Source organism: Prionailurus bengalensis, chromosome C2 (genome assembly GCF_016509475.1).
Source record: "Prionailurus bengalensis isolate Pbe53 chromosome C2, Fcat_Pben_1.1_paternal_pri, whole genome shotgun sequence".
NCBI lineage: Eukaryota > Metazoa > Chordata > Mammalia > Carnivora > Felidae > Prionailurus > Prionailurus bengalensis.
Window position 1 is genome coordinate 149,315,559 of NC_057350.1, and position 18,640 is coordinate 149,334,198.

Sequence of the window (18,640 nt, forward strand, 5' to 3'; positions counted from 1 at the left end):
GATGACCTTTAACCCAGTGAGACTCTCCTCCTGCAAGCTCCACTAATCTTCTTAGGTGTTAATATTTAGCATTACCTTGTATTACCCAGGTGCCGAATGCAGCCGCCCACAGCCTTACCTGCAGAATCTGTTGAAATGCTTCCCTTGCTTCTTTTCCCTGCTTGTTTCACGGAGATTTCTGTTCTGGCAAGGGGTCAGTAGAAGTGACATTCCCCCCCCCCACCCCCTTTTCAGTAGAAGGAACACACTTTAAAAGTCAAAGGTTTGATGAAGGGCACAGAAACTGTTTCCCAGGGTTCCTCTCTGCCACAGAATCATTAGTCTGTTATTAAAGTGCCAGGGAGGAAGGCGATCAGTCCTCCAACTTTAGAGGGTGGATTCGGCCTTAGTAGGTCTGGAGTGGCACCCGAGTTTCTGCATATCTAGGATGCTTCCAGAAGATACTGAGGCTGATATGCTGATCTGGGGACCACACTTAGCAAGGAAATGCTACTAAGTAACAAGGGAGGGAGGGACTGGCTATGGAAATCTTCGGGCAGCCTGGAGGGGCAGCCAATTCCTGGTTTTTCCAGGTATTTCCTTGTAGCGAAGATCCTGGGCTTTTGGAACAGACAAGGCTCTGTTGTAATCTTTGCTTTCCACCGACTGTGGTCACGGGCAAGTCAGTTACCTCAAAATCCAGTTTCCTCTTTTGTAAAACAGAGAGTGGAGGTAATATCTGCCTTCTGAGTGGTCCCAGAGATTTTGTGACACAGTATGTATGATGGCCTAGCAGAATGTCTGGCACATTTAGGCCCTCCGTAAATGGTGCTGTTTCTCACTGTTGCAAGGATGAAACCGAGAGATTGTGAGTAAGAGACTGTTGTCTTCAGCTTTTCTATATTCAGGGTGAGGACTTGGCTTTGTTTTCGTGTGCCCAGAGTTAATAAACAGGAGTGTTAGTGGGTGTGCTCCCCATGTTCAGACAGTTTCTCCGCTTTGATGGGTACAGCGGAATCACCCTAGGGCAGAATGAGGTAATGCTTTGGAATCATGATGAGAAGGCCTCTTTCTTATTAGCCGTCACACCCTCAGATATTAAGGTGTCTTTCATAAACTTTTCTATTCTTAAGTTCATGTGACACCTTTGTCACAGGTCTTTCTCAAATAGCAGAAAGGGAAAACATTTCCTAGTTCCTATGGGTTCAAGTCCATTTTCTTGTCCTGTACACACAAAAGCATTTTCTCTGGGTCCATATGCTCTATTCCTAAGCCTCTGGCTTGCCCAGACTTCCTGATTAAGTAGCAATACCTACAAATCCTTTAAAGGCTTATTCTGTTTGCTTGAAGTTTTAAATTACTTCAAAATAACTATAGACTGGGTCTGCTGACAAGCAGGAGATAGAACTCAACTTTTTCCCTCTGTGTGTTTCTGCCTGTTTTGACTGTTGCTGTTGACACGCACATGTTGTCTGACTGTTACTGATGATTCAGCAGAAGCCACTACAAACAAAACCAGTTTTGCACCAGAGAACACCCTCTTGCTGGCCTGATTCTCTGGCAATGATGATGACATCAACCTGATTTGTGGAGATGAAATTTCTGGTTTTCTCTCTCAACAGCATGTATGGTTAACCTGTTAACTTATATTCCCAAATTTACTTCCCCTTCCTTAAAGACCTAATTCATTTTATTTATTTTCTATTTATTTTTAAATTTTTTAAAATGTTTGTTGATTTTTGAGAGAGAGAGAGAGAGACAGAGTGTGAGAAGGGGACAGACAGAGAGAGAGAGGGACAGGACTAGTTCATTTTAGCAGAGTATAAAAGACAGTATCTTGAGCACAGTCATTTTCTCATCATTTAGGGAAAATTATTTATTTTTATTTTTATTTTTTACATTTTTATTTATTTTTGAGAGACAGAGAGAGACAGAGCACACATGGGGGAGGGGCAGAGAGAGAATGAGACACAGAATCCGAAGCAGGTTCCAGGCTCTGAGCTGTCAACACAGAGCCCAATATGGGGCTCAAACTCACAAACTGTGAGACCATGACCCGAGCCGAAGTCAGATGCTTGACCGACTGAGCCACCCAGGTGCCCCTAGGGAAAATTGTTAACCTGCAGTTGCTACAATTTCTAACTGAGGAGATCAAAAATGAGTCGTGGGAGGTGTAGAATATAGAGTTAACAAAGAAAGAAAAGAAACAGGGTAAGTTTGAATAGTGACTTCAGAAAGTCCGAGATGGTGCCCGAATGGTTTACTTCAGCAACAGTTGAGTACACATTCACCAACCTGAGAGTGATTTCAGAGACCTCCTAAATTCAGGTTAAGATTTTTAACCTTAAGGGTGCCTGGGTGGCTTAGTTGGTTGAGTGTCCGACTTCAGCTCAGGTCATGATCTCATGGTTTGTGGGTTCAAGCCCCATGTCGGACTTTGCACTGACAGCACAGAGCCTGCTTGGGATTGTCTCTCCCCCTCTTTCTTTGCCTCTCTCTCTCAAAAATAAATAAACATTAAAAAAAATCTTTTAAAAAAGATTTTTAACCTTAAAGCTTTTTAACACCAATTAGTATATTAACTATGTCACGATTAGGAAACAAAGCTAGGTCGTGAGATAGGCTAATTAGTTGAAGGAAACTCTGATGAAGAAAAAGTATGAACACAAGCAGGAGGCATTTAAATTTGTTTTTCCACCAGAGATCACACATACTCGAGTGATGTTGATGAAATTTTCCCATTTTCAAGCCTGTATATTTACATATATATAAAGTGCTCTTCTCCTTCCTACAGAAACAACAACACGATAAATAAACAGAGAGCTGTTTACTGAGGCAGCAAATATTTCTTAGGATAGTGCCTAACCCATGCTGGCATCGTGCTAAGTGCTGGAGGCTGCAAACAAGACGAGTAAGTAGTGCTCATTCCAGATGTTATTACAGGATATTAGTTAAGAGTTTTCTGGTTACAGGAGACAGAAAGCTATTCTAGAAAATGTAAGCAAAAATGGTCATTTATTGGAAAGCTACTAATGGCAGAGTTCAACATTCAGGCCCTGGATAGGGCAAGCCCAGGTGTTCATGAATCTTCCCCTTAGGGTGATGATGCCATTACAATGACTCAGCCCCAACAAATACCAGCCCTCTGTCCCTCAATTCAAGTATCAAGTTTCTGGGGAGAGAACCTGGTTGGCCCAGTTTGGGTGAGGTGTCTATCCCTGGTCCAATCAATCGTGGCCAGAATGGCAGGCTCATGTGGCTCAAACATGGCTAGGAGGACCTCCCCTATGTATTAAGTCTTCCTGAAAACTGGGAGATTTTATGAATGGAACAGACCTTCTAGTTAGTTTTTCTATTATATAGCCTTTACACTTAAATAGGCCTAGGGTTGGTGTTCAAAATATTTAACAACTGCCATGGCCCAGGCTATGACTATGCAGAGCAAATTCTGGTCATAGCCCAGGAACAGGTTCCATGAGGACCCCTGCTAGATCAAGCATTAACCCTGTAGTTACTAGATCATGGGAAGATGTGGGGCATCCTATGGGAGGGGCCAGAGTAGCCTTGAAGAGGGGGAGATTTGGAGAATTGTCCTAGAAGGTTAGGTGCCCCAGAGTAGGCTCTGAGATGCATATTCATGTGGAAGTGATTTATTAAGGAAATGTTTCTAGGAAAAGCCACTTAGAAAGTGAATGAAGCAGGACGGGGAAGGAGAGGAAGCCAAGCAAGGATGCTGTATTAGGGTTCTCTAGAGACACAGAATCAATAGGATATATATATATATATATATATCTGAAGTTAGAAATTTATTATAAGGAATTGGTTCCCATGATTTTGGAGGCTGAAAAGTACCGTGATGTGCTGTCTGCAAGCTGGAGACCCAGAAAAGCCAGTGGTGTAGTTCCAGTCCAAGTCTGAAGACCTGAGTGAGACCCAGGAGAACTAGCTGGGTAACAGTAGAAAGTGAGTCACCTAAGGCATAAGTTTCCTTAACTATAAAATAAAAGGTTTGAGGTAGATGATTTTACCTCCACTCTTCCATAGATACTTTCTCCCCTAATAACTAAGAATTATCTTTGTTGCGTCTAGACTATACCTAGATTTTGAGATTCAATGGTAAATAATACATGTAGTAGACACTTGGCTTTCTTTCTTTGTTTCTAGAATTGAATCTTAATTTCCTATTCACTGATCACTCTTTGAGGAAATCCCCCACATGCGTGGTCTTGGTGAAAATAGTGGCAGCTTCCCAAAGGACCCAGGCCCCCTTGATTGGCCCCAACACAGGCAGAGGGCCTGAACATTCTGGATCACCCGGGTACTCTCTCCCAGTTTAGAATTTGGAGTGACACCTGGAGGTGGAGATGGTTTGGAGGTCATTCCTTGCAGGCAGCAGTGGCTTACTGAATACACTCTTCCGGATGTGATCTCTACCTGGGTTCCTGATGCCCAGCCCCCTGGAGCCCCTGAGGCCACACCTTTCCCACGCCTGGCCATGCCGACATGATTCCCCTGATATCCTTCTCCCACGTTCCTTTTCTGTTAAGTTACTTTCCACTGTTTGTAGCCGAGAACCTTGAGAAAGTACAACAGGCTCACACTAGAAATAATATATTTCATAACTTTGAAAGGCCTTAGGTAGCAGGCCACTGTAATGGCACAGACAGTAGGTCCTACTATTTTCACTCCTATATCATTGAGGTCAAGAGTTGTTGACATGTCTCTTTCCATCTCTAGAAGGCACCTTGAAGGCTGGGACTGTGGACTCTTCCACTGGAGTAGACTCATGTCTAGCAGAAACCCTTGCACAAATTAGGATTTTAGTCATGAAAAAATGAGTAAAAAGTAAGATATTACAGTACAGTCAAAAAGAAAATGGAAAATTAGTATGCATTTTTCCCTAAAACTCTATTCTGAGATTTTATACACAACTACCTGAACAGACAGCTGTGTTCCTGGAAGGATTATTTTTTCCCAAATATTAATGAAAACACTCTTCTATGTGCCTGTTTCTTTGTCTAGCTCTTTATCCAGTAACCATTTGTTTACCTATGTGCAGGGACACTGTTTCTAGGCATAAAGCTGAGTTTCCCATGACTGTTGTTTTAGGTGATGTTTATGTGCAATTTTTTCTTTGCTTCCTGTGGATAAAACAGGTTACTGACCATAAGATCAGAATCTGAAGCAGCTAGAAATCAGTATCTTGAGTGGTCTTCCATTCAGCCCTGCTCTCACCAGGATCCAACAAAAACATCCCAAACAGATGAAAATGTTTGCTTTGAAGACACACAACAAAGAAACTGTAGAGGAAAAAAACCAAAAAACAAAAACAGTGAACAGTGGAACAGTGTGCCAAGAAAGAGAGAGGTTTCTGCTTATACTTTTAAAAAATCATTAAAGATAAATTTATTACCCCAAGATTTCTTGAATTAGAAATTCAAGTACCCAATTATTCTATGAGATCAAAATGACAGCATCCTTCGAGAGGCAGTTGCCTGGTAACTCAGACCAGAGGGGTGTCTTTATATTCTTCTGGAATCATGTGTGTCTATTTTGGTTTTTCTGTTGAGCTCATTTCCTTCCCCATAATCCAAAAACTGAACAATTTAGGGGGAAAATTCCACTCATGAGAAAAACTCTTTTCTTCCAGAAGATATTTTTATTAGGGAATACAGCTGTCTTCATGCCTTTGAATTGTTCTATTTTCAGGATTGTTGTATGAACATATAAGAAAAGAAATGGAGGACAGGGGCACCTGGGTGGCTCAGTCAGTTAAGCGTCTGACTTCAGGTCATGATCTCACAGTTGGTGAGTTGGAGCCCCGCTTCGGACTCTATGCTGTCAGCTCAGAGCCTGGAGCCTGCTTTGGATTCTGTGTCTCCCTCTCTCTCTGCCCCACACCCGCTTACTCTCTGTTTCTCTCTCTCTCCATCTCCTTCTCTCAAAAGTAAATAAAAACATTGAAGAAAAAAAAAAAGAAATGGAGAGGTGCCTGGGTGGCTCAGTTGGTTGAGCTTCCTACTTCAGCTCAGGTCATGATCTCACGGTTCTCGAGTTAAGGCCCTGCATCGGGCTCACTGCTGTCAGCATGAAGCTCGCTTCAGATCCTCTGTGCCCCCCCCGCCCCTCCCCCACTGGCGCACTCTCTCTCAAAAATAAACAAACATTAAAAAAAGAAAAAAGAAAGAAAGGCATCAACATATGAGAAAAGGAAAAATGTCAACGGAGGGGAGGTTTCAGATTGAGGTGTATGTATATTTGGATGCTGAAAGCCAGACAGTAACTTTCTCAAAGAGAGTAATTCAGCATCTCACATGGGATCAAAGTATAATTTACCCAGTTGAGAAATGCTCTGTTTACTCCTGCGTCTTCACTGAAGCCAGGAGAGCTGTCCAGGTAGGCTGTTACTCACCAAGCTCAAAAGCCCTGTGTGTCTACCCTCTTCTGAATTAGTGGTCCTGTCCCAGATCTGTTTTCACCTTGCACTTAGGCAAAAGACCTTAGATAATCATGTTACTTACGATTCTTTTGGTGATAAGCAAAAGAACCTGGGTGACAGTCTTTACACAAAATGGAAATTACTGGAATGATTTGGAGTACTCACAAAAGACTAACCAAATAGGTTGAAAATGGGCAGGAATGAAGGTTTTGGAAGCTAAAAGGCACAGAAAGACTGTGAAGGAGAAACAGGCTCGCAGAAGTCTGTAATGAATAAATGAACCTCAAAGAGCCATTCTATCTTTGTATTACTCAAGATTCATAATCCCAGGAGAGAACGTCAAATTGGCTGAATTTAGATCACATGCCTGGGCCTGCTGTACCAAAGCAGTGAGAGGGAGGGTCTAATGGAAGGAACATCCACAAGCCCCCGCAGCTTCCACGATGGCAAAGCATGTACCTAGATTCATTCCTGTCAAGACTGTTCACACTGGGGTGGGGGGCGGGGAGATCATCTCCCAAAAGGGGGCTCTGGTGCTATCAGGAAGGGAGAATTCATGCTAGGAAGCCCAAAAGTCTCTGACATTCACCACTGTCTTAGATTGGGTTTCCAGAAGGAGAGACTGAGGCAGGGTTCTTATTCAAGACACCCATTGAAGTTGTGCTTTCAGGGGAAACTTGGAAGAAGGTAAGGGAAGCAAATAGAGTGGGGGAAGTGGCTAAACAAAGATGAGGTTTCAGCTGAAGTCTGACTCACGCCTGATCTCATGGGGAGTTTTGGAGTGTGAATGATACCAGAGTTGTCCTCTTTGAGGCGAGGGGGCTCGGCTTTTGTATCCCCGTATCAGTTAATCATTGGCTGCATGATGCCCGGAGGGAAGATATAGCCTCCCGGGAGTCTCCTCATAAGGTGGCTCCCATTGGCCAAGAACAGTTCTGTTCTCCAGGGAAAGGCATATGTTTGAGCCATTAGCAGCAACACTTACAGTAGCTGAGGTTGGGGCAGCAGCACAATACAGGGGTTCAGGGCAGGGCACCAGCAGTGTCTACTACTACCACAGTAATATGGGCAAGACACTTGGACTCGATTTACTAAGTCCAGGGTTTCCCATCTGTAGACTGGCACAAGCATCCTGCGACTACCACTAATTCTGGGACAGGGACAGGTCAGATGGAAGAGAGTGATTATTTATTGTGTGGCTGTCTCATTAGGGACAGTAATATAATTAACAGATACCAACAGACAGAGTAAGAAGAGGTAAAGTTTCTCTAAAAGGAAAATATATGGAAACTGAGGGATATATTCAAAGGATATACCTAAGGGAAAGAGGATCACAGGAAGGAGATCACTGAAAAGAAAAAGATAAATGGATAGACTCTCTAATGCATTTGAAGAAAGGTACCAAACAAAATATTAAGGGAGCCTTATAGACCTAAGGGGGAGTTTGTGACTAATTCATGATACATGCATAGAAAACTAAGCAAACAAAAAAGAGACTATTTTAACTCTAGATATCCTAAGAAAAACAAAAAGCTGTAAAAAATGAAAGCATAACTGATTAATAAGATTTATAACATGAATAAACATTATTCACTATATTATGATTAACAATAATGAGTAAACAATATTTCTACATTCTTAATGATCTAAATATAATATAAACTTAAATAAAAATTGTTAGAGATATAGATGTATCTCCACCCAGTTTGTGACAACAAACTGCCCTTCCCTCCCTCTCTCCCTCTCCCTCGTGTGCTTTCTTTCTCTTCCTCTCTCTCTCTCTCTCTCTCTCTCTCTATCTATCTAGAGAGAATGGTATTGAGGGAAGTGAGAGAGTATATAAGCATATACTCATATATATATATGTGTGTATGTACATATATATGTGTATATATATAAGTATATGTAAGTATTATATGGAGTACATACTTACATACTCTCCATATATATATGGAGAGAGAGAGAGAGAGAGAGAGAGAGGAGGAGGGTAGCGAGGAGGTGACCATCAGAGCTTGATCACCATCTTCCATGATAGAAAGGTGTGCTGGGAATATGCCTATTTGCTCTCTAATTCATACTCTTTTGGGCTTCTATTGCAAAGGCTATTCCTGTGAGCTATGCTTCCCAGACCTTAATGACTGGCTTCCGGCTAAGTTCAACCCATGGAAGTGCCAGGAGATTGGAGGGCTCCCAAGGAGAAGCCAGGATATTTCTCTTTCCCATTCTCTCTGCTTTGGGCAACATCTCTGGTAGTAGCTGCTTCTCTTCTCTGTCCTTATTTTCCTCTGAACATTCCCTGATACTGCCAGGCCATCCTACCTGGTTTGTTACTTCCTATGATGGCTTTAGTTAACACTGCCTTCTCCCACTGACCCACTGGCTCTGGCAGTGGTAGTGGCTTTCTGCAGTTGCTAATCTTAGTGTTGTCCCCCTCCCCTGGCTCTTTCCAGGTCTTCTAATCTACAGTTGCTTCTCAACCTTAACACTATTGATATTTTGGGCTGGATGATTCTTTGTTGCAGGGGCTGTCCTGCAACATCCATGATTAGCAGCATCCATAGACTCTATCCATTAGATACCAGTAACCTCTACCTACTTGTGACAGCAGCATATCTCCAGACATCATCAGAACATTCCAAATGTTCCTTGGCGGGGGAGGGCAAAATCACACCCCCCCCCCAAGAATTGAGGATGACAATTCCAACCCCTTTATAGCCATATCACATTTTCTATACTAAATAATCTGATGAGGGTTTTATTTTTCTAACTTGAAACTGCTTTATTCATAAAGCAATAGACAGTGTCTAAATATGATCAATCATGGAGTGCCTGGGTGGCTCAGTCAGTCAGTTAAGTGGCCGACTTCAGCTCAGGTCATGATCTCACGGTTTGTGAGTTCGAGCCCTGTGTGGGGCTCTGTGCTGACATCTCAGAGGCCGGAGCCTGCTTTGGATTCTGTGTATCCCTCTCTCTATGCCCCTCCCTGGCTCACTCTCTCTCTCTCTCTCTCTCTCAAAAATGAATAAATGTTAAAAACATTTAAATATGATAAATCAAATATTAATGTAATAAACATATTGTTTAGAAATAGGCAACCAATAAAAGAATAAACAAAAGTATTGAAAGCAGTTGGCTCTAGAGAGTAGGACTGAGGGCAAGGAGGGATGATTTTGAACTTTTTAATATTATTTTTAAAATTTATATGTATTTGGCTGATTAAAAACAATACTAGGAAAAGAGAACATAAAAGACTCAGTCATTCTATTGCTAGATAGAAAGTTTCAGAGAGAGGCTAAATTATTATTTTTCAAAAGAGATTAAAGAAGTGCTTATTCTGGTCTTTTGTTTCTAATCCCATCTAAACCATTTACTCTTATATTTTACCCAGCAGGTAAGTGTGGCAATCACGTAGCTTAAATCACGTATCTGTTTCTGTTTCAGGGCGACTCCAGGCTGCCTCCTCTGTGATGGTTCTGGGTGCAGAACTGGCTTACCTGGTTTTCGTTATGTAGTAGTCAGAGAAGACGGGGAAAAACACTAGGCAAAGGTTCTATGAACATTGACATAACATTAGTCTTTAGGTCCTGAGGTTGTCTCCCTCCAAAAAACAGGAGGGTGTGTTTCAGATCTTGTTTTGCTGATGGGTGTCGGTGCTCCTTCTTTCACTAGTCTTTCCCCAGTCTCCATCCACCCTCCCACAGACTGTAATCTCATGCCCACCGCTCTAGTTCATCCTCCTCTCTCCCCACCGTAGCAACTGAACCAGAGTGTGGGGATAGAATTCTTGATTTACTTGATTGACTAGTTGTGATTGCATTCCAGTTGCTTTGGAAATGCATCAATCTGACATACGACTATGTAAAAGAAGACAATTTTCAACCCTCCAAAACATAAAAAGATGGACATGTATGTATGTGTATGTCCATATGTATATGCATAGATATACACACACAAATGTGACATATATATTTTTATATCGATAATTATGTATTAAATTCATATACATATGTTTTAGCATATACATTAGTATCACTGTATATTTATTTACGTGTAAATAGCTTTTTTCTCACATAAAATAATAAATGCTAATAAGGAAAAACCAGATAATATAAAAAATATTTTAAAAAAGTAAAAGCAGATAATATTCCTACAATCCAATGATAAGTACTCTAGGAGTCAGAATTAACTTCAGCTGCAAGTATCAGGGGTAAGAATATTAAAAATAATAGTAACTGAAACAAAGTTATCTAAGTTACATATTTATCTAATATATCTGGAAACAGGCTGGTGGCCTGTATCTGGTGGCTCTAAAGTCATCATGCCACAGCTATTTATAGCTGTCCGCTTCATCATTCTTAGGGTGTGACCCTCATTCTCATAGTCCAAGATAGCTGCCAGGGCTCCAGCTTTATTTCATATTCCAGGTAGCAGATTGGAGGAAGGGAACAAGAAGGGAGCAAAGGGCACATGACAGCTGTCTTTCGAGTTGGTTTCCTCAGAAGCACGCACATTACTTTTTATAACTCATTGGCCAAAACTTAGTCACACAGTCACAATAGTTACAAGGAAAGATAGGGAATACAGAACTTTTAGCTAGGCACTAGAGTGACATCAGTGGGAATGGCAAAATAAAGATCTCTAAAAATCCATTTTTCCATAAAAGTAATGAGAACACAGGCAAAAATTGTCAAAATGTTTTTCAGAATGCTGGATATAAATCAAAGACTTGGAATAATCCAAGAAGCATTTATCCAAGAAAAGTTGCTGAATCAAGGTAAGAACAATGAACTTTGGGGCATTTTATTTTACCCTATTTACATCTCCCTCTTCCCACATGAAGAAACAAAGATCCCACTGGCAAAGGTAACAACACATAGGTAAATATAAAAGACTGTATAAATGTAACTTTTGTTTGAAGCCCTTTTCTTCTGCCATCTAATTTAAAAGACAACTGCATAAAGCAATACTTATAAATACAGGTCATTGGGCATACAATGTAAAACAAGGTATTTGTATGTCAATAATAGCACAGGGGAGGTGGGAGAGAATGAACTTATATAGGAGAAACGTTTCTGTATACTATTGAAATTAAGTTGCTATTAGTACAAACTAGATTATTATGTTTAGATGTTACTTTTAGTCTTCAAGGCAACCACTGATAAAATGACTAAATATATATGTGTGTGTGTGTATATATATATATATATACATATATATATATATATACACACACACACTAAAAAAAACTACAAGGGAATAAAAATGGTACAGTAAAAAATATTTAATGCAAGATCAGGCAATAATGGAGGAATAAACAAAAAATACATGACAAATAGGAAACAAATAGCAGAATGGCAGATATAACTTCTTTGTTACTAGTAATTTTAATAAAATTAAATGTAAATGATTTAAATACTCCAATCAAAGGCAGGGATTGGCAGAATAGATTTAAAAAATAGGATCTAACTATGTTGGATTGTATCTACAAGAGACACTTTAGATTCAAAGACTCAAATGGGTTGAAAGCAAAAGGATGGGAAAAAGATATACCATGCAAGGAGTAACCAAAAGAGAGCTGCAAAGGCTATACTAATATCAGAAAAAATTGACTTTAAGATACAAATTGTGGGGCGCCTGGGTGGCGCAGTCGGTTAAGCGTCCAACTTCAGCCAGGTCACGATCTTGTGGTCGGTGAGTTCGAGCCCCGTGTCGGGCTCTGGGCTGATGGCTCAGAGCCTGGAGCCTACTTCCGATTCTGTGTCTCCCTCTCTCTCTGCCCCTCCCCCGTTCATGCTCTGTCTCTCTCTGTCCCAAAAATAAATAAACGTTGAAAAAAAATTAAAAAAAAAAAAAGATACAAATTGTTACTAGAAATGAGGAAGACCATTTTCTAATGATCAAAGAGTCAGTCCCTAAGAAGACCTAGTGATTATAAATATATATTCACCTTACAACATAGTCAAAAAGTAAATGAACCAAAAACTGGCAGAATTGAAGGGGAAAAATAGACAATAATAGTCAACAATAATAGTTGGAGACTTCAAAACCTTACTTTCAATAATGGATAAAACAACTAGACAGAAGATCAATAAGAAAATAGAAGACTTAAGGTCGAAAAGAAAAGTAAAAGACTTAAGCAACACTGTAAACCAACTAGGCCTAATAGACAACTATAGAACACTCCATCCAACAACAACAGGATACAAATTCTTCTCCAGTGCACATGGACCATTCCCCAGGATAGAACATATGGTAGGCCATAAAACACATCTCAAAAAATTTTAAAGGATTGACCTCTTACAATGTATCTTCTCCAACTGCAATGGAATGAAATTAAATTCAACAGAAGAACTTTTGTGGAATTCACAAATATGTGGAAATTAACATGAATAAAGAGTCAAAGAAATTGACTCACTAATTTCTAGTGAAATTAGAAAAGACTTTGAGATGAATATAATTGAAAGCACAATATTCTAAAACATATGATTCAGATAAAGCAGTGCTCATAGTTGGAAACTTATAGCTGTAAGTTATAGCCTACATTTTAAACTTATAGCCTACATTTTTAAAACAGAAAAGTATCAAATCTATTTTCTACCCTTCTACCTTATGAAACTAGAAAAAGAAGAGCAAATTAAACCCAAAGCAAGCAGGGAGGGAAATAATAAGGATTAGAGCAGAAATAAGTATAATACAGAGTAGAAAAATAACACATAAAATCGCCCAAACTAAAAGTTGGTTTTTTGAAAAGACAGACAAAATCAACAATTCTTCAGCTAGACTAAGAAAAGAAGACTCAGATTACTAAAATCAGGAATAAAAGAGAGGACATTACTACAGACCTAACATAAATAAAAAGTATTGGAAATTCTATGGACTATTGTATTGAACAAATTAGATAACCAAGATGAAATGGAAAAATTCCTAGAAAGACACAAACTATTGAAACTAGCTCCAGAAGAAATGGAAAATCTGAATAGAACTCTAATGATATAGTTCTGTTGGGGTTGAATTAGTAATTTGGACACCAGTGTGCCAAGTTAAATATCAAAGTACCTATTACTAAGGAAGAAGAAGAAAAGAAAGATTGTAGGGGGCTCCTATGAATCTATGCCACAGCCACTGTTAACACTTGGGTGCCCTTCTCAGAATGACATATATGTAATTTATCACATGGACAATTTGGTAGCTTAGGCAATTAGATTTATTGGACATTAAAAACGTAAGAACATTTCAAAGAAAATATGAGTCACTCACTAAGTTTACTACCTTGCCAGATTGGTGAATTGTGTATGTAGAGACAATTGGATTTTTTTTTCTTCGCCTTTTTCAACAGGGCCATGTGAAGGCTTTCTCTGAAAAAGCTCGTCTAATCCCACAGCTCCAGTTACCAAATCTGTGCTGATTTTTCTAGAACTTAGTCTCCAGCCTAAGTCTTTCTCTGAAGCTCCAGCGCCTTATACCCAATGGCCTCCTGAACAACTCCCCTTGGATATTCTGCAGGTACAGTACTTCCAACCCAATGTGTCTAAAACTAAACTCACTAAGTGTGGACTTTCTGATTAAATGGTTGAATGCCTTCCTTAAGGATGACTAAGGCTAAGGTTCCACAGGTTGTAGATCAATGCTAATGCACGTAGTTGTTAGGTCTAACCATATGAAATGGCCAAATTTGTAGGGCAAAAATATGAAAATCTGCAGTTTTTCATGGTTCAACCTGATCCATCACACCTTAGGTCACAGCATGTTAAAGTAATTTATGGACATCCTGACAGAATGTCTTAGGTAATATAGAATGCCATTATACTCATACAATTTTACGTTTATACAAGATGTCATATTTATGAAGTTGTCCCTATGAAACTTCATTCTGGGGTTCAGTTTGTCATTAAACTTATAGAATCATTTGGGGCGCCTGGGTGGCGCAGTCGGTTAAGCGTCCGACTTCAGCCAGGTCACGATCTCGCAGTCCGTGGGTTCGAGCCCCGTGTCGGGCTCTGGGCTGATGGCTCAGAGCCTGGAGCCTGTTTCCGATTCTGTGTCTCCCTCTCTCTCTGCCCCTCCCCCGTTCATGCTCTGTCTCTCTCTGTCCCAAAAATAAATAAACGTTGAAAAAAAAAAAAACTTATAGAATCATAGAGATTTTACTGATAATGTGGCCAGCAGTCAGTAATCCCCTTACCAAGAATTCTTTCCCCTCCCACTTTCCCTGGATTGTGTCCATAGTGATTCTAATCTCTCACAGAGACCTAGGAAGAACTGAAGTGGCATGAGGAGAAAAGACAATCAAGTTTATGAAATCAAAGAGTTTTTGACAATTCAGGCTAATAGGTTGTAGTCAGATACTGGCTCTAACGTTTCAGGATAAAATATGCAATATGTGATTTGTAATGGATATTTCCCTTTTTAAAAATATATATTGAGGTAAAATTTTCATTATATAAAATTAACTATTTTAAAGTGAAAAATTCAGTGGCATTTAGTACATTCGTGATATTGCACAACCACTACCTCTGTCTACTGATAATAAATTTCCTTCACTCTAAAGTAAAACCCTTTGTCCACCAAGTACTCTCCCTGGTCTCCTCTCCCCGGTCTCCTCTCCCCCCTGCCCTATCCCCAGTTCCTGGAAACCACCAATCTGCATTCTGTCTCTGTGAATTTATCTATTCTTGAAATTTCCAAAAAAATAGAATCATGTAATATATGACCATTTGTGTCTGGCTTCTTTCACTTAGTATATAGTGTGTTGGTGGTCATCCACCCATGTTGTAGCATGTATCGGCACTCCATTTCTTTTTATGGCTGAGTGATATTTCATTGTATGTATACACTAAAATTTGTTTATCTGTTCATCTGTTGATGGGCATTTGGGCTGTTTCCACTTATTGGCTATCATGCATAGTGCTGTTATGAGTGGGTACATGTTTCATGTACCTGTTTTAGTGCCGGTTTTCAATTCTTTTGGGTCTATACCTAGGAGTAAAATTTCTGTATTTAACTTTTTTGAGGAATGGGCAGTTTTCCACTAGGTCTGAGCTATTTTGCATTCCTACCACAAAGTACAAGTACAAAGTTCCAACTTCTCTATATCCTTGCCAACACTTGTTATTTTTTGTTTATTTTTTGTTTGTTTGCTGTTGTTGTTTTAACAGCTATCCTAGTGGGTCCGAAGTGGTACTTCATTGTGGTTTTGATTTGCATTTCCCTAATGGCTAATAATGTTGAACATCATTTTGTGTGTTTGTTGATTGTTTGTACATATTCTTTGGAGAAATGTCTAGGTCCTTTGCCCATTTTAAGATTGGGTTGTCTTTCTAATTTTGGATCATAAGAGTTCTTCATATATTCTGGATACTAGCCTCTTGTCACACAATATTTCCTCCCATTCTCTAGGTTGTCTTTATTATTTCTTGATAACATCCTTTGAGGCACAGAAGTTTTTTATTTTGGTGAAGTCCAAATTATCTAATTTGTTGTTGTTGCTGGTGCTTTTGGTGTCATATTTAAGAATCCATTGCCAAATCCCAGGGTCCCAAAGATTTATCCCTTTTTCTCTTTTAAGGGTTTGTGGTTTTAGCTCTTGCATTTAGATCATAGATCCATTTGTAGTTAATTTTTTTTAAAGATTTAAAAACAAATTTTTTAAATGTTTATTTATTTTTGAGAGAGAGAGAGAGAAACAGCAAGTAGGGGAAGGACAGAGAGAGAGACACACACAGAATCCAAATCAGGCTCTAGGCTCTGAGCTGTCAGCACAGGGCCTAACGTGGGGATTGAACTCATGAACTGAGAGATCATGACCTGAGCCGAAGTCAGATGCTTAACTGACTGAGCCATCCAGGCACCCCTGGAGTCAATTTTTATGTATGGTGTGAGATAGGGATCCATATTCATTCTTTTGCTTGTGGATATCCAGTCTGCAGAGGCTATCCTTTCCCCCATTGAATGGTCTTGACACCTTTGTTGAAAATCATTTGGCCACAAATATTTAGGTTTATTCATGGTCTGTTGTCTATCCTTATGCCAATACCACACTATTTTGATTACTGTAGCATTGTAATATGTTTTTAAATCAGGAAGTTTGAATTCTCCAACTTTGTACTTTTTCAAGATTGTTTAAGCTGTTTGGTGTAGATGTATCCCTTTTGCTTCAAAGCCAGTTTCTGCCTTCATCCAGGTTTGTGACAGTTTCTAGACCATCATGGATGCCTGGACCTTTGGAAAATCACATTTATTTTATGAGGAAAAAAATGAGGTCAAACAAGATTTTTGTTTTTGTTTTCGTATCATATAAGTGAAAACAATACATTTATGGACTGAAATATTTATCTAGCTAAAAGACACAGAAATCTATTTTCTGTAGATCTGATACAACTTTAGACACTATGGGATCCAGGCTCCATTAAGTCTATCCACATTAAGTCTATCCACATTAAGTCTAATGTGATAGACACAAGTCAAGGTTTGAATAATATTCTTGCTGTGTGAGGGTCGTAAGGCAGGTCCATTTGAACAAAAATCTTTTTTCCCCACTGTTTCCATATCCCATCTTGCCTTTTCTTCCCAACTTCCTTCCTGGTCCTATTTTCAAATGTCCCCCTCTGAACATCTTTCTATCCTCCCTCTCATTTCCTGACCTCCTCTTGCCCTGCCTTCTTTTCCGTGCCCTTCAAAATTCCCTTTCCCTCACTGAACCCCATCTCAATTTTAGGAAAATAGATTGTTAAACTGATCCTCAGAAAGTGGTGTAGGGGCGCCTGGGTGGCTCAGTCGGTTAAGCGTCCGACTTTGGCTCAGGTCATGATCTCACAGTTCATGGGTCTGAGCCCCGTGTCAGGATCTGTGCTGACAGCTCGGGGCCTGGAGCCTGTTTGTATTCTGTGTCTCCCTCTCTCTCTGCCCCTCCCCCACTTGCACTCTGTCTCCCTCTGTCTCCAAAATAAATAAACATTAAAAAAAAAAAAAAGTGGTGTCAACAGCTAAATCACTACCAGAACACTTAGACCTGAGTATTTGTTGGCCCAAGAAGTATCCAGCAGGTGGAAGAATTGCAGATTGTCTAAAAAAGGCATTTGAGTCCCTCTGGGTCTTCCATTAAAGTCTCCAGTGAGCCTGTGGTACATATATTTGAGACCACCTAGGATCCTGTCTCCAGTTTTTCTTTTTCTTTAGAGCAGAATCTGGTCCATCACACGTGGCAGGGAATATTTTAGAGGAGATCGATGGCTGGTTCCTTCTGGTCCCACCTTAGTCAAGTGCTGAGCCTTTCCTTTTACTTCATCAGTGGATCCTGGGGAACATTTAAGGTTTCACTTTTTGCTCTGGGCTATTGTGCCGCATGTCATCTGTCCAGAGTCATTCTTCTTGAATGATCAACATGTTTCGTGTTGCCTGCTGCCAGTGATGGACCCTTACTGACTCCCATAAGAAGGATCCAGAGAAGATTCCCTTTTCCTGTGGCTCCCTAGCCGTGAGAAGAACTTACTGCTGGAGGTTCTATTCATGCAACTTCCTTCCAAAAGCACTGGTGGTTCATAGCCAGCTGCCAGGCTGGTGTGCGGCCACCACTCCTTTTCATTTCTCGGGGACAGGAAACTTCACCCACAGCTTGTTGGATTCCTTTTTGTTTTTTCAGTTCATATATATTTCTAGTAGCTGTATTGGATCTTGTGTCTCATTCAACATAACTCTTTCCAATTTTGAAACAGGTAATTATCTGACCTCACCTTCTAAACAGTGCTTAACTCCAATAAAAAAGTCTGCAGCTTGCCAGGGAGGAGAATTTGACTGTAGAAGAAAAAACACCCATGATTGTAATAATATTGCAATAGCACAGCAGCAGGATTTAGGATTTAAATTTTTTTTTTCAGGTTCTTTTGTGTTTGGCTATTTTACTTAGCATAAGGTCCTATATCCCTGCTGTAGGAGGTGTCAGAATTTCCTTCCTTCTTAAGGCAGAATAATATTCCATGGTATGTATATACTATATTTTTTGTTTATCCATTCATTAATCAGTGCACATTTGGGTTGTTTTTTACTTTTTGGCTATTGTGAATAATGCTGCCGTGAACATGGGTGTACAAATATTTATTCAATTCTTTTGGCTATATGCAGAGTGAAATTGTTAAATCATATGATAATTCTATGGGTAACTTTTTGAGGAACCACCATCCTGTTTTCCACAGCAGCTGTACCATTTTACATTCTCACCAGCAATGC

At 39.9% G+C, this 18,640-nt stretch overlaps 1 long non-coding RNA gene across 1 annotated transcript; it reads left to right on the forward strand.

Annotated features, from left to right (window-relative positions):
* Positions 1–10,726: 10,726 nt before the first annotated feature.
* LOC122492089 lies at positions 10,727–18,393 on the forward strand. The gene is made up of 3 exons (XR_006299533.1): positions 10,727–11,192; positions 13,755–13,921; positions 18,292–18,393. It is a non-coding gene; the product is annotated as an uncharacterized LOC122492089 (long non-coding RNA).
* The last annotated feature ends 247 nt before the right edge of the window (positions 18,394–18,640 follow it).